Raw genomic sequence first — 21,623 nt, forward strand, 5'->3', positions numbered from 1 at the left:
GAAATGTCAAGCAGGCCATCCTCCTCAAGTGAGTGAAGAACATCATGGTACTTGCTAGTGACTGCAATCCAGACATCACGCCAAAGTCGTTCTACTCTGTAAATACATTTGAATTTGGATTTGGATTTCTGGTATTTCATGCTTTAAATCAATATCAGAACTGCTACAACAATCTACCCATGCAGTCAATAAAAATATAAAAAACATCAAAAGACTAACCTCTGATTGTGGACACTCTTTCCAGATATGAAACTCGCTCTCCCTGTTCCTCTTGTGGCAAACATGAAATGTGCAATGTCCAGGTTTTCTACTCCTTGATCTGCCCTAACCCTATGATAAAAAATACATTTTTAAGGAATTTTTTAAAGTTTTCTTTAATGAAACTTGTTGCTAGCGTATAAATTTGATCAGGGCATTAAACCTTGATGGCAAGCCGTGAAGCTGGGCTGATCTCAGGAAAAATGAGAATGCTGTTCCTGTTGTTAGTTGCTGCATCCAAGTACAGGACCTGCAGTAAAAACAAATGGAAAATTAAAGATCTGGTTTCAGATCATGTATAGTTTTTCAGTTAATAATGCAGTTTCATAATAAGTGTTCAAGGAATATTGTACGGTTCTATGCTCATAACCATAATTCAAAGCTTGAGTAGTCTATACATCAATATTGGTAGTACTTATCAAAAAATAAAAATGGCCTTTTAGTTGAACCTTTTTTTTGTAAAGAACTGATTATAAATTTTTTTAAAAATTGCAAATCGTCCACTATGTTGGCTTGCTGAATAATTGATGTTCATAAAAAAATAACCTAATACAGCTCTCATTTCAAAACTACAAAATATTCTACATAACAGTTAAAATTTTACCTTCCTTGAGTAGCCATCCACTCCACCAAAGATCACAACATTGTACCTGTTTCAGAGGGAAAACAATCTCACTAAGGCTTGATTTGCAGAACATGTAAGACATTGAAAATACATTTTTCAGTATGCACACTTGCCACTGATTTAAACTGGACACTTGTCAGGTGTGCTGAATACCAACATTTTTATATGTGAAAGTGGATAAGTTCAATGAGACTAAATATTTTAGTTCCCTTGTCATGATTTTTTTTTTTAAGTTTTCAGGAACACTTACCATATTATGTGTTGATAGGCTTGTTATCATGGAAAATATCGATATACAAAGTGTAAATAATTGCTCAAGAAAATTTACAATTAACAATATTACTGGTTTTGTTACACATCCTGTAATCCTTTTACTTAATATTACTCTATGAAGTGCTTTTTAAAATATTATAAACACACTGAAAGACCTATCAGATAAGGTTGATTAAAACAGATTTAAAGTATAACGTGCATCTTTCTGCCCAACTTGTATTAGAGCTATATAAGTGGGTATTTTACCTTATTAGCTTGTGATTTGTGTCTATATGGACCAGGGAGAGAGGGCCTCGCACTGAGTAGCTTCTTCGCACAACACAGCCTAGTTCTGTAATCCGTGTGAAGATCCCTACAGCATCAACTCGATGCATGGAGGCCATCATTCTCCACCACTGAACACGGAGACCCATAGAAACCAAATGTCCTTGAACCATTCGATAGCCAGCATTTGGCATCTGATTTTTGATAGCCGATATGATGTTGTCCAGCTCTTGGTCATTCATTGTGCTGTATGTTCCTCTCACAGACAAGTCAAATTCTTGCATCCTCCTGAAGATTGTTCTTCTTGAAACACCAAGACATTTAGCAATGCAGCTGACTGGCAGCTGAGTGTCCAACAAGTTCTTCAGTTTTTCTCTCTCTAGTACGATTTTGGGGTGGCCAGGTCCCAGACCAACTTCTGTTTCCAGTTCAATAATGGCCACAGAGCTGATGTTAATTTCACACTGAACCAGATGATGAACGTTTTGTAGAGCCTCTGTAATCTCTGACAGACCACCTATTTGCTGAGAGAAAGATTCAAACAGAGCAAGCTCATGACGAGTCAAGAACTCCAAATAATCCAGATTTAGTGGTTGTTGGTTTAAAGCAGCTTCCAGTTTAGAGAGGAGTCTATGCATCATTTGCTGTCTCAGTATGTCCTGTTAAAAGCAGCAAACATGGACAAGTAGTTAGAAAAATACAATGAAATGATGTATCTCAGACAAAAATAAACAACCCATAAAACGAACTACATGAGGTACATCATTTTTCATGTTTGCATAGTTTGCAAATTAGCTAACGTCAGTTATCAAGCGAATAATAATGTACAAAATGATTTTATATTACTTACATGTGGCCGGGACATGCTGTTTTCGTGCTGCTGTTCAGTATTCGACGACATAAAAGAGAGCTACTCAAATATAATTTGGAGAGTCAGTTGGCATGGTTGTATAATGCAACTACATTATACTACACCAACGATAGTCTTAAAAAATAATATATTTTAAAATAAAATAATTAAAGATATTATCCGCAAATTGGGGTTTAATTGAGTTTAGCTGGATTTAGCTACATTTCGGACTGTTTCCGGAATGCAGCAGCTAGCGAGCTGATTGGAGACCGTAAGAGCCAATCAGAATTTTTGAAACCAAGTCTGTGATTGGTTGGTTTTGTGGCACACTTATAACGGTGTACAGAGAGTTGAGCGCTTGCAGCAGAGAATGTTGTGAGCGCAAGCAACACATTGCGAGCAAGCGCAAATGAAAAAACTGAGCGAGAGGGGGTGCTATTGTGTGTGTGTATATGGATAAGCGCAAACACTGAAATACATTTTTTGCACGCAGCAATGAATTTTGTTCACTCAAATTCAGCTTTTGTACGCTCAAAATAAATTTCTCCTCAAAATGCAACACTTGCACTTGCAATCTTTTTTTACGTGCGCTCAGAATAGTGGCACTGAAATAACGCCATATAATATGAGCTGTACATTCGAATCAATGTATCTGGGATGTTTTGCAGAAGATTTAGTTACAGTTGATGTTTATCTCCTGAGAATTCTTTTGGCATCTGCAAAAAAGGCTATAACAAAACGCTGGCTTTGTAAAGATCCTCCCACTATAGCCCTTTTTATCTCTATAGTGGAAAACAGATTGATGGAATGTATGACTTTCACCCTGTGACTTCAGGGGGAAATGGAAAGGAGACGTTGGAGAAAATGGCTGGGCTTTACAAATTGTGGCAGCATTCTTTAATGCATAGAACTTCCAATACTATAGTATTTATGTATGTATGTGCAGATGTATATAGTGCATATATTTGTCTTCCCATGACCTCATAATATTTTTCTTTTTCTTTCTTTTTGCTGTATAAAAATGTTCCTAAATAAAAAGTATATATAAAAAAAATCTACAACACTGTCTTGCCTCCATAAAGCGAGCTAAGAAACAGAAAGGTGAAGGAACAAAAATCCCAGTTATCTGAACAGCAGTCATTTTTTTCACAGCTGACCACTGTAAAGGAATTTCTTTTACTTATGTACTAATCACATTATTTTATTGTATAATGCCTTGGTGCCACTGGATTTTAACATGTCTGACACCCATACTGTAAGAAGGAAGTTGGGGGGAAGCAGACCACTCCACAGGAAGGAATCTTTTGTCTCTTCTAGGACTCTGGGAGGTAGCAAGGGAGTGTGAACCTTAAGGTGTGAAACAGCTGTGTACTGCCTTTTGTTCCTGTGGAAGGTATTTAACTGAGAGCCATGCTAGGCTCAGTGAGACTCTGCTGACCCTGCCCCGTGGTCATGCAGGCTCTCCACAAGCTTGGTTTTCTGTTCTGTGTGTGTTTTGATTAAAGAATGTTAGCTACCGCTCACCGCTCATCTGCAGGCTTTATTTAATGGAAAACTTCCACAACACCACAAAAGCAAAGGCAGCCACCAAAGCATCATTCTAGGTGAGTCACTTCATCGTTAAGCACAACAAGTCCTTCCAAGACGGAGAGATGGTAAAAGAGGCCTTCCTTGAAGCAGCTGACTCGTTGTTCTGAGACTTTAAAAAAACAACCAGAAACATTATCTTCAATCAAAGCTCTCCCGCTATTAAAAAGTACAGTTGCACGGCGCTATGAAGCGATGGCCGAGGCTTTGACCCAGCAACTTTGGAAGGATATCGCGAACTGTGAATGTTTCTCACTGCAACTGGACGGATCTACAGACCTAAGTGACACAGCCCAGTTGGGCATTTCTATTCGTTTACTGATATTACTGCAAAAAAGGAGGTATTAACAGTACTGCCCATGAAAGAACACACGTGAGGACAGGACATTTTTTATCCATCCATCCATCCATCCATCCATCTTCATCCGCTTTATCCGAAGCCGGGTCGCGGGGGCAGCAGCCTAAGCTGAGAAGCCCAGACCTCCCTCTCCCCAGGCACCTCCTCCAGCTTATCCGGGGGAACACCAAGGCGTTCCCAGGCCAGCCGAGAGATATAATCTCTCCAGCTCCATTTTTTAGTCTTTCAAAATCTTTATTGAGAAAACTCAATTCCAGTACACAAAATGGTGTCCATCACCATGGACAGAGCGCCCGCGATGGTTGGGTGTTTCACCATTTCACTGTTTCACCTGAACTTTTCTGGAGTGGAGGATAAGATTTTGACACTACAGGCTGACATTCAGCTTAAGTCCAGGGCTCATGGACAGTTGTGGAACTTACAGAGGAAAAGTACCCCAACATGAGGAAATGTATTATTTCGTGAGTCACCCACACTTTTCCTCCATGAAAATTATTAAATCCAAATACCGTTCCACCATGACTGATGATCATTTGGAAGTGTGCTTGAGGCTGCCAATGCGCAGCTACTGTCCTGACTATGCATCCCTGGCTGATTCCGTATTGCATATTGCGCAATATGAGTTCATACAGTTATGCAAGGTACATCAGGATATATTATACAAATAAAGAATACTTAATATGTTTATAAATAAATATGTTATAAATATATTTTTATAGTAGACAGCTCATTTTAACTCTGTCATTTTACACATGCTGAAAAAGTGTGTGCACCTCTGGTGTAGACAAACCAGGCCTCGGCAAAGTGCTTCTTTCATGGCACTTGGCCTGTGACCCAGTGTTTTCTTGTTTATGGACATTATACGGTTTATGTTGGCATATTCTATGATTCTTAGGTTCATGGTTAATTTTATGTCTTGTATTTAATATGTTTGATTAGTCTTCCGGTCTTTGTGATTTTTTTAAGTTTCTCTTCCTTAGTTTCTAGTCTTCTCCTGTTGTTAGTCAGTCTTTTTCTTTCGTCACAGTGTTTGGTGTTCCCTTTTCATGCATCTCAGAGCTCACTGCTGCCATGGTGTAGATCAACTGGTTGGTTTTGGTAATGGTTGCAGTAGAGATTGCTCATAATGCTGCATTCACATCTTCTAGTAGGCCTTCAATGCACCAGGTGTACTTGGGCTTGGTACCTAATCTCAGGTAGAGATGATGATATCGCCCCCCTAAACTGACAGCCTTGCTATAGCATTTGTGTTGTACCTCATCAATTTCCAGTTTTGATAGCAGTTTCTTCTTCTGAATGTTGGAACGCTGAGCTACTAACTTAATTAAGGACACTGTGGCGGGGCGTGGTTTTCGATGCTGCTGCAGGTGCGATGGATGCACTTGCATGGCATGTGCAATCACGACTTGCTGGCTTAAAAGTTTGGAGTTTTGAGTTAACGTTGTTATTATGTTGAGCTGACAGCAGGAGAGCTGTAGCTGCGTGTTTTTAGCAACCATAACCGTGGGTCAATAAAGATGATCAAAATGCCACTGGGTCTGTCGTGTATGTTCACAGTGGTGCCGAAACCCAGGATGGGGGGCACGGCAGACCCAAACCCGGGCTGGCAAGGTGAGGAGCTGGCCCAAATGGTGGCCGAACTGGCGGCCACCCAGCGGGAGCAGGCGGTGGTGGGACCAGCAGGACGAACTGCGGGTCCAGACTGAGCTCCACTTGCAGAGGATGGAGGGCCTGGCTGCCCAGCTCCGGTTCTGGCTGGCATCCCTGCCAACCCCACCAGGTGCTCCAACGGCATGGGAGTGGAGGAGAAACGGTCAGGTCCGGCGCCTGTGCCGGCCCCAAGGGTGCGACCAGCCTGCACGCAACCTGCCGCAGCGCCCATTCCCACCCCTTGTGTGAAGCTGTGGGAGGAGTCAGAGGAGCCTGTGCTCAGGCTGAGCAGACTGGCCTCACCTCCACCAGAGGCTGGTGCGTGGTCTGGTCCGGCGTGCTGGATGTCTGCCCAGCTGCCCGTGAGCCCCGGCTCACTGCCACGCCTGCTGCGCCGCTGCTTGCCACATGGGTGGCCTCCGGTCCAGCTCCGGGGCTGCCGTTGGATACGTGGGGGACCACCGAACCCACCTCATCACCGGCGTCGCTGGATGGGTGGGCGGCCACCAGAACGGCCACCTCCCCCACCCGGGCCGGTTCCCCCTGGTGAGTAGGTTCGGCTGGGTGGTTCACCGGCCTCATTCAGGCAATGGGAGTGTGTGGCGGGGCATGGTTTGCAATGCTGCTGCAGGTGCGATGGACGCACTTGTATGGCATGTGCAATCACGACTTGCTGGCTTAAAAGTTTGGAGTTTTGAGTTAACGTTGTTATGTTGAGCTGACAGCAGGAGAGCTGTAGCTGCGTGTGTTTAGCAACCATAACCGTGGGTCAATAAAGATGATCAAAATGCCACTGGGTCTGTCGTGTATGTTCACAGTGGTGCCGAAACCCAGGATGGGGGGCACGGCAGACCCAAACCCGGGCTGGCAAGGTGAGGAGCTGGCCCGAATGGTGGCCGAACTGGCGGCCACCCAGCGGGAGCAGGCGGTGGTGGGACCAGCAGGACGAACTGCGGGTCCAGACTGAGCTCCACTTGCAGAGGATGGAGGGCCTGGCTGCCCAGCTCCGGTTCTGGCTGGCATCCCTGCCAACCCCACCAGGTGCTCCAACGGCATGGGAGTGGAGGAGAAACGGTCAGGTCCGGCGCCTGTGCCGGCCCCAAGGGTGCGACCAGCCTGCACACAACCTGCCGCAGCGCCCATTCCCACCCCTTGTGTGAAGCTGTGGGAGGAGTCAGAGGAGCCCGTGCTCAGGCTGAGCAGACTGGCCTCACCTCCACCAGAGGCTGGCGCGTGGTCTGGTCCGGCGTGCTGGATGTCTGCCCAGCTGCCCGTGAGCCCCGGCTCACTGCCACGCCTGCTGCGCCGCTGCTTGCCACATGGGTGGCCTCCGGTCCAGCTCCGGGGCTGCCGTTGGATACGTGGGGGACCACCGAACCCACCTCATCACCGGCGTCGCTGGATGGGTGGGCGGCCACCAGAACGGCCACCTCCCCACCCGGGCCGGTTCCCCCTGGTGAGTAGGTTCGGCTAGGTGGTTCACCGGCCTCATTCAGGCAATGGGAGTGTGTGGCGGGGCATGGTTTGCAATGCTGCTGTAGGTGCGATGGACGCACCTGCGTGGGATGTGCAATCATGGCTCGCCGGCTTAAAAGTTTGAAGTTTTGAGTTAACGTTGTTATGTTGAGCCGACAGCGGGAGGGCTGTAGTTGCGTGTGTTTAGCAACCGTAGCTGTGGGTCAATAAACATGATCAAAATGCCACTGGGTCTGTCCTGTATGTTCACAGACACTTACCTCTGATTTATCATGCAGGCCAGGGAAGAGAGTACAGGGAGACAAGCGGCAGACCTACCTCTCTGGCAGGCACACAGAAAGGGAGAGTTTTGGCATGGTGGGAGCTGCAAAGATGACACATTTCCCCTCTTCCCTGAGTGGTCATACTCCCCAGTGGGACTTTAGATAAGTGGTTTATACCCCCCCCCCACCCACACTAACAGTCTAACCCATCCACACCAAGCATTATAATTCAATTCAATTCAATTCAATTTTATTTATATAGCGCCAAATCACAACAGAAGTCGCCTCAAGGCGCTTTATATTGTACAGTAGATCGCACAATAATACATACAGAGAAAAACCCAACAATCATATGACCCCCTATGATCAAGCACTTTGGCGACAGTGGGAAGGAAAAACTCCCTTTTAACAGGAAGAAACCTCCAGCAGAACCAGGCTCAGGGAGGGGCGGGGCCATCTGCTGCGACCGGTTGGGGTGAGAGAAGGAAGACAGGATAAAGACATGCTGAGGAAGACAGACAGAGATTAATAACAGATATGATTCGATGCAGAGAGGTCTGTTAACACATAGTGAGTGAGAAAGGTGACTGGAAAGGAAAAACTCAATGCATCATGGGAATCCCCCGGCAGCCTACGTCTATTGCAGCATAACTAAGGGAGGATTCAGGGTCACCTGGTCCAGCCCTAACTATATGCTTTAGCAAAAAGGAAAGTTTTAAGCCTAATCTTGAAAGTAGAGATAGTGTCTGTCTCCCGATTCCAAACTGGAAGCTGGTTCCACAGAAGAGGGGCCTGAAAACTGAAGGCTCTGCCTCCCATTCTACTTTTAAATACTCTAGGAACAACAAGTAGGCCTGCAGAGCGAGAGCGAAGTGCTCTAATAGGGTGATATGGTACTACAAGGTCATTAAGATAAGATGGGGCCTGATTATTTAAGACCTTGTATGTGAGGAGCAGGATTTTGAATTCAATTCTGGATTTAACAGGAAGCCAATGAAGGGAAGCCAATACAGGAGAAATCTGCTCTCTCTTTCTAGTCCCTGTCAGGACTCTTGCTGCAGCATTTTGGATTAGCTGAAGGCTTTTCAGCGAGTTTTTAGGACATCCTGATAATAATGAATTACAGTAGTCCAGCCTGGAAGTAATAAATGCATGAACTTGTTTTTCAGCATCACTCTGAGACAGGATATTTCTAATTTTAGAGATGTTGTGCAAATGGAAGAAAGCAGTCTTACATATTTGTTTAATATGTGCATTGAAGGACATGTCCTGGTCAAAAATGACTCCAAGGTTCCTCACAGCATTACTGGAGGCCAAGGTAATGCCATCCAGAGTAAGAATCTGGTTAGATACCATATTTCTAAGATTTTCAGGGCCGAGTACAATAACCTCAGTTTGATCTGAATTAAGAAGCAGAAAGTTAGCGGCCATCCAGGTCTTTATGTCTTTAAGACATTCCTACAGTTTAACTAATTGGGGTGTGTTACCTGGCTTCATGGATAGATAGAGCTGCGTGTCATCTGCATAGCAGTGAAAATTTATGCTATGTCTTCTAATGATGCTGCCTAAGGGAAGCATGTATAATGTAAATAGAATTGGTCCAAGCACTGAACCCTGTGGAACTCCATAATTAACCTCAGTGTGTGAAGAGGACTCTCCATTTACATGCACAAATTGGAGTCTATTAGATAGATATGATACAAACCACTGCAGTGCAGTACCTGTAATACCTACAGCATGTTCTAATCGCTCTAATAGGATATTATGGTCGACAGTATCGAACGCTGCACTGAGGTCTAGCAGGACAAGCACAGAGATGAGTCCACTGTCAGAGGCCATAAGAAGATCATTTGTAACCTTCACTAAAGCTGTTTCTGTGCTGTGATGAGCTCTGAAACCTGACTGAAACTCTTCAAATAAGCCATTCCTCTGCAGATGATCTGTTAGCTGTTTGACAACTACTCTTTCAAGGATGTTTGATATGAAAGGAAGGTTGGAGATTGGCCTATAATTAGCTAAGACAGCTGGGTCTAGAGATGCTTTTTAAGTAAAGGTTTAACTACAGCCAGCTTGAAGGCCTGTGGTACATAGCCGATTATTAGAGATAGGTTGATCATATTTAAGATCGAAGCATTAATTAATGGCAGGACTTCTTTGAGCAGTTTTGTAGGAATGGGGTCTAAAAGACACGTTGATGGTTTGGAGGAAGTAATTATTGAAGTTAACTCAGAAAGATCAATTGGAGAAAAAGAGTCTAACTTAACATCAATGGTACTAAAAGTAGCTGTAGATAATATTACATCTGTGGGAGGATTATTGGTAATTTTTTCTCTAATGATAAAAATTTTATTTGTGAAGAAGTTCATGAAGTCATTACTAGTTAACATTAAAGGGATGGTTGGCTCAGTAGAGCTCTGACTGTTTGTCAGCCTGGCTACAGTGCTGAAGAGAAACCTGGGGTTGTTCTTATTTTCTTCAATCAGTGACGAATAGTAAGATGTTCTGGCTTTGCGGAGGGCTTTCTTATAAAGCAGCAAACTATTTCTCCAGGCTAAATGATGATCCTCTAAATTTGTGACACGTCATTTCCTCTCCAGCTTACGAGTTATCTGCTTTAGGCTACGTGTTTGAGAATTATACCACGGAGTCAGGTACTTCTGATTTGAGGCCTTAGTTTTCACAGGAGCTACAGTATCCAGAGTCGTACGTAGTGAGGAGGTAAAATTATTAACAAGATAATCGACCTCTGTTGGAGTAGCGTTCAGGTAGCTGCTCTGCTCTGTGTTGGTACAGGGCATTGAAGATGATAACAGTGGGTGGATTATATTCTTAAACTTAGTTACAGCACTTTCAGAAAGACATCTACTGTGATAAAGTCTACTCTCCACTGCTGTGTAATCAATTATTGTAAATGTAAATGTTATCAGGAAATGATCAGACAGCAGAGGGTTTTCAGGAAACACTGTTAAATGTTCAGTTTCTATGCCATATGTTAAAACAAGATCTAGAGTGTGATTAAAGTGGTGGGTGGGTTCTTTTACATTTTGAGAGAAGCCAATTGAGTCTAATAACAGATTAAATGCGATGTTGAGGCTGTCATTTTTAGCATCTACATGGATGTTAAAATCACCCACAATAATTATTTTATCTGAGCTGAGCACTAAATCAGATAAAAAGTCTGAGAAATCAGAGAGAAACTCTGTGTAAGGCCCAGGTGGACGATAGATGATAACAAGTAAGACTGGTTTCTGAGTTTTACAGCTGGGGTGGACGAGGCTAAGCATCAGGCTTTCAAATGAATTAAAAGTCTGTCTTGGTCTTTGGTTGATTAATAGGCTGGTGTGAAAAATTGCTGCCACACCGCCCCCTCGGCCTGTGCTTCGAGGTTTCTGGTAGTTAGAATGACTCGGGGGTGTTGATTCATTTAAACTAACATAATCATCCTGCTGCAACCAGGTTTCTGTAAGGCAGAGTAAATCGATTTGTTGATCAATTATTAAGTCATGTACTAACAGAGACTTGGAGGAGAGAGACCTAATATTTAATAATCCACATTTCACTGTTTTACTCTTTGGTTCAGATGTGGATACTGTATTGTTCTTTCTTTGTGATTTTTTTATGTTTAAGTTGTTTGTTGCTGGTTTTTATTTTGTTTTTTGTCTGTTTGGGAGCTGACACAGTCTCAATGGAGATGGGTTTTTGGGGGGGTAGCAGGAGGAGAGAAACTGCAGAGAGGCGTGTAAGACTGCAACTCTGCTTCCTGGTCCCAACTCTGGATAGTCATATTTTGGGGGGTTTAATAAATTGGTCCATATTTCTAGAAATGAGAGCTGCTCCACCCAAAGTGGGATGGATGCCGTCTCTCCTAACAAGACCAGGTTTCCTCCAGAAGGTTTGCCAATTATCTCTGAAGCCCACATCGTTTCTGGGACACCACTCAGACAGCCAGCAATTTAAGGAGAACATGCGGCTAAACATGTCACTCTGATTGGGGAGGGGACCAGAGAAAACTACAGAGTCCGACATTGTTTTGGCAAAGTTACACACCGATTCAATATTGATTTTAGTGACCTCTGATTGGCGTAACCGGGTGTCATTACTGCTGACGTGAATTATGATCTTACTGTATTTACGTTTACCCTTAGCCAGCAGTTTTAAATTTCCTACAATGTCGCCTGCTCTGGCCCCTGGAAGGCAATTGACTATGGCTGCCGGTGTCTCTAGCTTCACATGTCTGAGAACAGAATCACCAATTACCAGAGTTTGACCTCCGGCGGGTGTGTCGCCGAGTGGGGAAAAACGGTTAGACACATGAACAGGTTGGTGGTGTACCTGGGGCTTCTGTTTAAGACTATGCTTCCTCCTCACCGTCACCCAGCCGCCCTCTTTCCCCAGCTGCTTGGGGTCTGCCGGGGAACAGCTAGCAGGGCCTATGCTATCTTCGGCTGCACCAGCTACAGGGGCCTGGCTAGCTACGGGTGAATGAAGGGTGCGAAGCCGAGTCTCCAATTCTGTAATCCTGGCCTCCAGAGCTGCAAATATGCTACATTTGTTACAGGTATCATTACTGCTAAAGGAGGCCGAGGAGTAGCTAAACATCTGACACAATGAGCAGGAAAGTGCAGGAGGGACAGGTGAAGTAGCCATGGTGCTAACGAGTCGGCTACGAGCTAAGCTAAGCTAGCGAAACAGTACAGAGACAGTGAGTGAATACTTTGGCTATAAATTAGGTAGTGAGTACACAGAAAGGGTGCTTCAGATGAAGCACGTGAAGATTATACTATGAAAAAGGAATGTATCTAAAAGATTTTAATTAAATTGCTAAGCAGATAAGCTACTCAGAAACACCACTGTGTTTGAGCAGGAACAGGAAGAGATACTCTACTACAAAGCGAGCGAACACCAAGTTGATTATAACAACAACATGGGGAACACACTGAGGCTCAGGTAAACCACCTTACCTCCACCACAGAGAGCCAGCAAGTCATCCTTTACAAATTCTGCCTGAGCTAGAAGATCCCTGTAGAGAACAACTGGAGCTGTAGCCTTCTCAGCCAGCTCTGGAAGCTAAACTGGTTTAAGTCAGAGAAGTTAAGAAAGATATAAAAAGAATGATGGGATCAATCCACCAAAGAAGGTCACCCTCCTCCTGCAGAAGGAGCAGAGGATAGTGATGATGATTGGCCTGATTCTCCTATGTGACTGGGAACTGAGGAGGAAATTGATCACTCGTCAGTCACTGAGCCCATCCCAAGCATGTTGGAGAAATTGATGGGCATAAAAGACCAACTCAATTCGGTGACCGAACCCCACTGGCAAAGAAGTCTACATGGTAGCACCCTCAGAGCAGGTCAGAGTATGTTAATAACAGACAGCAGTTGCAGTTCAACCTTACAAAGATAGAGCCAGCTAAACAGAGTCACAGTACCTCCTATACTGACCCTATCCCATTATGAGGGACTAGGTGGGCAGTGTCATTACCCATGCCGCAGCCTCACTATAATCCTACTATAGTTGCTGAGGCAACCTACAAAGATCCAAGGTCAAGCATTCCTCACTTTACTTGTCAGGATCCTAGTGGATCTGCCTAGCTAAAGATAGCTTTGACCAACCTACTACCTCCAGATGCCAGTTTACTGTCCAAATTCCAAATCTTGTTAGACCATCTCAAGTTAGACGAGGCTAGACTTCTTGTTGCTTCTTACCTTAATTTGGTCACTCCATATTCTGACACCATGGAGGCAATAAATGAGAAATTCAGAAAGCCACACCAGATTAACAGGATTACTAGTGTTATGGATTCCGCAGATATTCGGTGAGGGGACACTAAGGCCTTTGGGAGCTTTGCTCTATAAGTACGTTCCCTGGTAGGCATGCTTAAGACACTGGGTCCACAAGGTAAAGCAGAACTGAGATGCTGATCTCATTTAGGCTGTCTGCTGAGTAAGCTCAATGCTATGTTTCGCAGTCCAAACACTGTCTACACTCTTGTAGGTTTATCAGAATTGCTACAGTATGAGGCATGGTTTCATGACTATGATAGCTATTCCCATGGCATGGGAGTCGAAGATATGTCAGGTAAAGAAAATTTAGAAACATTTTGCATGGATCCAAGGACAGCCCAGTGACTGCCACCTCAAATGCTGGCAATCTGCTAGATCTCAACGAGCAGTACATTGTGATCTCTGGAAACTTTGTGGAATCCGTCAAGGGAAACATCTTCAGATGCTCCATGAAGTGAATACCAGAATGGGACAACTAATGCAAAGAGTTGTCTCCTCAGTACCACTACTAATGCTCTGTCCACAGGGTGGGAGTCTTCTGCAAGTCCCAGGCAATCCGTAGTGAATTAACCTGCTATAGTCTGATGGTCGGTTCAGGCACAGTCTGCAGAATGAAAATCTGTTGGGACATCCTCTGCATTCCTTCAAAAATGCACAAGCTTTGTTACTCATAGGCACGGGCCATCCTCCCCTTATCAACCCACTTCAGACTGGGGTGGACTCTCTGGGTGCTATGAAAACATTAGTACTTGTTCACTTGTTCACTACTGTGAACAAGTACTGCCACCATGACAGTACTTATTTACGGTAGCCACCCCCCGGGATGCTCAGCTATTTATGAATGTGAAGAAGCTCTGGAAGGTCGACATCCTGTCAGTGGAATTCTCTGTTATGAAACTCCACTGTTGCATAACAGAGATATTCCTGTTCTCCGGGCTTTCAGAGAGACGGACACACCTAACCTGTGCAATACTGAGACAAGTTCCACCAAAGACCCTAAACATGTGACTCCCTATTGTGAGAAGCTACAGAAGCTGATACAAGTAGGTGCTGTGGCAAAGTTGGTCCCCCAAGCTCTCTCACTTGAACAGTGATGGTTTATTCCCCATCATATGATGAGCCTGATTGGATTAAACTGTTCTTACCTCTATCAGCTTGAATGACTTTCTGCTACCAGGACGTACCCTTTGATTTTAGTAATGACATTCAGGAATTTTACTGTGAGCTCAGCACTTTAACATTGACAAAAAGGGATTTGGAAAAAAGTCTCCATAAGAGTAAAAACAAGTCTAACAGAGTATTTTTGGCCATTTATTTAATTTTGTAGGCAGCAATTAAGTCCTGGATTTCATAACATTTTTATTCTTTACAGGCTTTAGTGGCACAGCATGTACGTAATATATGGATAGATGTTGTTCCTTTAGTTTGGCTGGATTGTTAAGGCCACCAAAACAGGTTGTACATTTTATTTATTTAAAGTTTATTTAAATTTTATTTATGAAAACACAGTTCAAAAAGCAAAGGCAAAGAATCCAATCACTGTAATTCAGATTCCAGTGGAACAAGAAAAAAATAGTCAACAATACACGAGGACAGGGGCAAAGCAACACTGAAGCATGCAAACCCTCAAAATTTCTTGAAAGAGTAGTTGTCAAACAGCTAACAGATCATCTGCAGAGAAATGGCTTATTTGAAGAGTTTCAGTCAGGTTTCAGAGCTCATCACAGCACAGAAACAGCTTTAGTGAAGGTTACAAATGATCTTCTTATGGCCTCTGACAGTGGACTCATCTCTGTGCTTGTCCTGCTAGACCTCAGTGCTGCGTTCGATACTGTTGACCATAATACGTTTTTACAGCAATTATGTATTTTTTTTTAGATAGATACGATTCAAACCAGTACAGCACAGTTCCTATCTAATAGACCAGGAGTCCCCAACCTTTTTTGCTCCACGGACTGGTTTATGTCCGACAATATTTTCATGGACCGGCCTTTAAGGTATCACGGATAAAAACAACAAAATAAAACCAGTACCAAAAATAACAATTAAAAACCCTGAAAACCATAAATTTCACACCCGAGCCTCAACTCACAGACCGGTCCGTGGCCCGGGGGTTAGGGACCGCATAACAGACAGCAATTTATTCATGTAAATTGCTGTCTGTGAGGAATCTTGGAATGATGAATGGAAAATGGACTGGTTCTTATATAGCACTTTTATACTCGGAACATTCAAAGAGCTTTACACAACTTGACTTATTCACCCATTCACACCTGTTGCACAAACACTTTTTTCGATGCTCTTTCTATGTAAGTCCTTCCTATCTGATGTTCACACACATTCATATTCCGATGGATGGATCAGAGAGCAACTTGGGGTTAGTATTTTGCTCAAGGATATTTGGCATGCAGGATGGAGTAGACGGGTTAACCCATCAACTTTCTGATAAGGAAGTGACCAGCTCTACCTCCTGAGCTACAGCCTCCCCATTTTTGTCATTTTTGACCAGGACATGTCCTTCAATGCACATATTAAACAAATATGTAAGACTGCTTTCTTCCCTTTGTGCAACATCTCTAAAGTTAGAAATATCCTGTCTCAGAGTGACGCTGAAAAACTAGTTCATGCATTTATTACTTCCAGGCTGGACTACTGTAATTCATTATTATCAGGATGTCCTGAAAACTCCCTGAAAAGTCTTCAGTTAATCCAAAATGCTGCAGCAAGAGTCCTGACAGGGACTAGAAAGAGAGAACAGATTTCTCCTGTTTTGGCTTCCCTTCATTGGCTTCCTGTTAAATCCAGAATTCAAAATCCTGCTCCTCACATACAAGGTCTTAAATAATCAGGCCCCATCTTATCTTAATGACCTTGTAGTACCATATCACCCTATTAGAGCACTTCGCTCTCGCTCTGCAGGCCTACTTGTTGTTCCTAGAGTATTTAAAAGTAGAATGGGAGGCAGAGCCTTCAGTTTTCAGGCCCCTCTTCTGTGGAACCAGCTTCCAGTTTGGATTCAGGAGACAGACACTATCTCTAGTTTCAAGATTAGGCTTAAAACTTTCTTTAAAGCATAAAGCTAAAGCATATAGTTAGGGCTGGATCAGGTGACCCTGAATTCTCCCTGATATACACTGCAATAGGCATAGGTTGCTCCTTGGATGTATTTCTTAGTCAGTCACCTTGGCTGCCCCTCCCTGAGCCTGGTTCTGCTGGAGGTTTGTTCCTGTTAAAAGGGAGTTTTTCCTTCCCACTACAGCCAAAGTGCTTGCTCATAGGGGGTTAATTCAAGTCAATTCAATTCAAGATTCTTTATTTGTCACGTGCATGGTTATAAAGGTATAACACGCAGTGAAATGTGACCTGATACACTCCTCAACTGTGCAAAGAAAAAAGAGACAGAGAGAGAGAGGCTCATTGTGACAAAGTGGATGGGCAGTTGTAATGCTCACTATTTGTCCCAGATGTGTTGACTTGTTTTTGCACATTATGCACATTACAGGGAGTGCAGAATTATTAGGCAAGTTGTATTTTTGAGGAATAATTTTATTATAGAACAACAACCATGTTCTCAATGAACCCAAAAAACTCATTAATATCAAAGCTGAATGTTTTTGGAAGTAGTTTTTAGTTTGTGTTTAGTTTTAGCTATTTTAGGGGGATATCTGTGTGTGCAGGTGACTATTACTGTGCATAACTATTAGGCAACTTAACAAAAAACAAATATATACCCATTTCAATTATTTATTTTTACCAGTGAAACCAATATAACATCTCCACATTCACAATTATACATTTCTGACATTCAAAAACAAAACAAAAACAAATCAGCGACCAATATAGCCACCTTTCTTTGCAAGGACACTCAAAAGCCTGCCATCCATGGATTCTGTCAGTGTTTTGATCACCATCAACATTGCGTGCAGCAGCAACCACAGCCTCCCAGACACTGTTCAGAGAGGTGTACTGTTTTCCCTCCTTGTAAATCTCACATTTGATGATGGACCACAGGTTCTCAATGGGGTTCAGATCAGGTGAACAAGGAGGCCATGTCATTAGTTTTTCTTCTTTTATACCCTTTCTTGCCAGCCACGCTGTGGAGTACTTGGACGCGTGTGATGGAGCATTGTCCTGCATGAAAATCATGTTTTTCTTGAAGGATGCAGACTTCTTCCTGTACCACTGCTTGAAGAAGGTGTCTTCCAGAAACTGGCAGTAGGACTGGGAGTTGAGCTTGACTCCATCCTCAACCCGAAAAGGCCCCACAAGCTCATCTTTGATGATACCAGCCCAAACCAGTACTCCACCTCCACCTTGCTGGCGTCTGAGTGGGACTGGAGCTCTCTGCCCTTTACCAATCCAGCCACGGGCCCATCCATCTGGCCCATCAAGACTCACTCTCATTTCATCAGTCCATAAAACCTTAGAAAAATCAGTCTTGAGATATTTCTTGGCCCAGTCTTGACGTTTCAGCTTGTGTGTCTTGTTCAGTGGTGGTCGTCTTTCAGCCTTTCTTACCTTGGCCATGTCTCTGAGTATTGCACACCTTGTGCTTTTGGGCACTCCAGTGATGTTGCAGCTCTGAAATATGGCCAAACTGGTGGCAAGTGGCATCTTGGCAGCTGCACGCTTGACTTTTCTCAGTTCATGGGCAGTTATTTTGCGCCTTGGTTTTTCCACACGCTTCTTGCGACCCTGTTGACTATTTTGAATGAAACGCTTGATTGTTCGATGATCACGCTTCAGAAGCTTTGCAATTTTAAGACTGCTGCATCCCTCTGCAAGATATCTCACTATTTTTGACTTTTCTGAGCCTGTCAAGTCCTTCTTTTGACCCATTTTGCCAAAGGAAAGGAAGTTGCCTAATAACTATGCACACCTGATATAGGGTGTTGATGTCATTAGACCACACCCCTTCTCATTACAGAGATGCACATCACCTAATATGCTTAATTGGTAGTAGGCTTTCGAGCCTATACAGCTTGGAGTAAGACAACATGCATGAAGAGGATGATGTGGACAAAATACTCATTTGCCTAATAATTCTGCACTCCCTGTATTCTGTCTCTGACAAATAGCAAATCATGGCAAATAAATACAAAGTAACATTGCTGCACTAACTATCCTGGGTTTGTTTGTGGAAGCATTCTGTTTCCGACAAAACAAACAATCTGCAAATTAAGGCAAATACTCAGTTACATGTGTCTTTATATTTTATTATGTTACAAGTAATTTGTTCATACTTACTTTGTTCTTCCTTTTCAGTCTTCATATAGGTCAGGTGTGGGGAAATGCCCGCCTAGCATTTCCTCATTTTAAAGTGCTGATGATGTCACACATGACATCAGCAGGTTCAACGAAGAGGAGGGGTTTCTTTTATCATAGAAATGCTTCCTTTTGTGTTTTAAGGTCTGAAGTAATTTGTTGAATCTTCTTTTTTCCAAAATAAAGCCATGTAGTTGTGTAAATGTGCATATTAGAAGTGTGAGGAGGTTTTTGTCATTTTTATTCAACTATGTAGAGTTTTAGATCACTCAGCTCAAGTGAGTGGTACTGGCTGGACTAATTGAAGGGAACTTGATGGCCCTATATATAGTCAGTCTCTGCCAGACTCAGATGAGCGGGGTGGCATGGGAGGAGATGGCAGCGGCGTCTGCTGGCAAAACTGGTTGGAAAAATGCGACAAATTCGAACCTGGTTGGCAGTAGTGATGGTGAGATGAAGCCTCGTGATGAACTGAAGCTTTCCATCCAATTGGTCGACTCATGGTTCGAAGCATTGTGATGATTCATTTGCTCTACTGCGCCACCAAGTGGACAATTCAAGTGAAGCGGGCTCTGTGATTATAGTGATGTGATGTGTAAACCTCTAAACCAGGGGTAGCCAACCTTTCTGATGGCGAGTGCCATTTAAAATTTCCTCAGAAGTCAGTGTGCCATATGATTGCATTAGCAATAAATTTAATAACGCTCTATATGAACAGTTACACATTATATAGAACCACTTTATAGAATTATATTTGCAAATGTTGGCAGCTATCAGCGAATAGTTATCAGCTATTTTGAAACAAAAAAAAGACACTTTTTATTCATAACAAGAACTCCATAACAGTAAATGAACTGTACAACAGAAAATACAAATGCTATTTATGGTCTCCTCACAACAGTGATAAGAAAAATAAACTGGGCCAATATGATATGTTTGTTAATACAGAGACACACATGTTAATGTGATCTCTGGTCTCCCACTCAGAGACACAGGTCTCCGAGTGTCCAACATTCAGACGGCTAAGATAAGATGGCCTTTATTAGTCCCACAGGTGGGAAATTTGTTTTGTTACAGCAAAAGTGCAAAGTTATGTAGCAGAAATTAGAAAACACTGGAATGCAATAAAATACAATAAAATAAAATAAAATACTATATACAATAGAATAAAATAGAATAAAATAGAAATACAAATACTATATACAACTGAGTAGGAAAATACAAAAACACAACTTCGTCAGAAGAAGAATTGCACGTATAGCAGTCTTATTGCACATGTGTGGGTTTGTGTGTTTGATCAGCTGCAAAAGTCTTTATTGTAGAGTCTGACAGCAGTGGGGAGGAAAGACCTGCGAAATCTCTCCGTCCCACACCATGGGTGCCGCAGTCTCCCACTGAAGGAGCTGCTCAGTGCTGTCACAGTCTCATGCATGGGGTGGGAGATGTTGTCCAACAGGGATGACAGCTTAGCCACCATTCTCCTGTCACTCACCACCTCCACTGGGTCCAGAGGGCATCCTAGAACAGAGCTGGCCCTTCGGATCAGCCTGTTCAGTCTCTTCCTGTCCCCAGCAGAGATGCTGCCCCCCCAGCAGACCACACCATAAAAGATGGCTGAGGCCACCACAGAGTCATAGAAGGTCTTCAGGAGTGGGCCCTCCACTCCAAACGACCTGAGTCTCCGAAGCAGGTACAGCCTGCTCTGCCCTTTCCTGTAGAGGGCGTCTGAGTTATGAGTCCAGTCCAGTTTGTTGTTCAGATGAACACCAAGGTACCTGTAGCTGTCCACAGCCTCAATGTCCATACCTTGGATGTTCAGTGGTTGCAGTGGAGGATGCTTGTGCCTGCGGAAGTCTACCACCAGCTCCTTGGTTTTACTGGCGTTGATCTGGAGGTAGTTCAGCTGGCACCAGTCCACAAAGTCTTGAGTCAGTCCTCTGTACTCCTTGTCGTCCCCATCAGTGATGAGGCCGACTATTGCAGAGTCATCAGAGAACTTCTGCAGGAAGCACTGGGTGGAGTTGTGGGAGAAGTCTGCAGTGTAGATGGTGAAGAGGAACGGAGCCAGAACCGTTCCCTGTGGGGCCCCCGTACTGCAGACGACCCTGTCCGACACACAGCCCTGAGTCCTCACATACTGTGGTCGGTCGGTGAGGTAGTCCAAAATCCAGGTAGTGAGGTGATGGTCCACTCCAGAGTTCTCCAGCTTGTCCTTCAGAACCGAGGGAAGAATGGTGTTGAAGGCACTGGAGAAATCAAAGAACATGATTCTCACAGTGCTCCCAGCGGTCTCCAGGTGAGCGAGGGAACGATGTAGGAGGTGAATGATGGCATCATCCGCTCCAATGCCAGGCTGATAGGCAAACTGAAGTGGGTCCAGTGATGAGCTCACAAGGCGCCGAAGCTGAGCCAGGACCAGCCGCTCCAGGGTCTTCATCAGGTGGGATGTCAGAGCCACCGGCCTGTAGCTGTTGAGGTCCTTGGGGCGTGAAGTCTTTGGCACTGGAACAACACAGGAAGTTTTCCAGAGCTGTGGGACTCTTCCCAGCCTCAGGCTCAGGTTGAAGAGGTGCTCCATCACACCACACAGTTGGTCCGCGCAGGACCTGACGACCCTCGAGCTGATGCCATCTGGACCCGCTGCCTTCTTGGCTTTAATCCTCCTCAGTTCCCTCCTAACCTGGGTGGTTGAGAGAGACAGGCTGGAGCCTTGTGTTGAGTGTGTATTGGATGCTGTTGTTGGGGGTGGGGAGGAGTGAGCAGGGTGAATAGAGGAGGTGTGAAGTGTCTGAGGTGTCAGAGGTGGAACAGCAGCAGTGGGGGTGGGTGAGTCTGCAGCCGATGTTGGAGACTGCCTCATGGCTGAATCAAATCTGTTGAAGAAATGATTCAGTTCATTTGCCCACCTCACATCCCTCCCAGGCAGAGAGTTCTGATGTTTGTGGCCTGAGATGGTTCTGAGGCCTCTCCA

General features: G+C 44.0%; 1 protein-coding gene and 2 long non-coding RNA genes across 11 annotated transcripts in view; 1 reads left to right on the forward strand and 2 right to left on the reverse strand.

The window, feature by feature from the left end:
- plekha6 (pleckstrin homology domain containing, family A member 6) overlaps positions 1–21,623 on the forward strand; it is a 191,807-nt gene that overhangs the window by 85,080 nt on the left and 85,104 nt on the right. The gene's annotated exons all lie outside the window — the stretch shown is intronic.
- LOC112846982 (uncharacterized) lies at positions 215–471 on the reverse strand. The gene is made up of 2 exons (XR_003220238.1): positions 422–471; positions 215–330 (listed from the first exon to the last, which is right to left on the reverse strand). It is a non-coding gene; the product is annotated as an uncharacterized LOC112846982 (long non-coding RNA).
- LOC109199873 (uncharacterized) lies at positions 475–1,428 on the reverse strand. The gene is made up of 3 exons (XR_002060160.1): positions 1,403–1,428; positions 863–908; positions 475–508 (listed from the first exon to the last, which is right to left on the reverse strand). It is a non-coding gene; the product is annotated as an uncharacterized LOC109199873 (long non-coding RNA).

Source organism: Oreochromis niloticus, linkage group LG5 (assembly GCF_001858045.2).
Source record: "Oreochromis niloticus isolate F11D_XX linkage group LG5, O_niloticus_UMD_NMBU, whole genome shotgun sequence".
NCBI lineage: Eukaryota > Metazoa > Chordata > Actinopteri > Cichliformes > Cichlidae > Oreochromis > Oreochromis niloticus.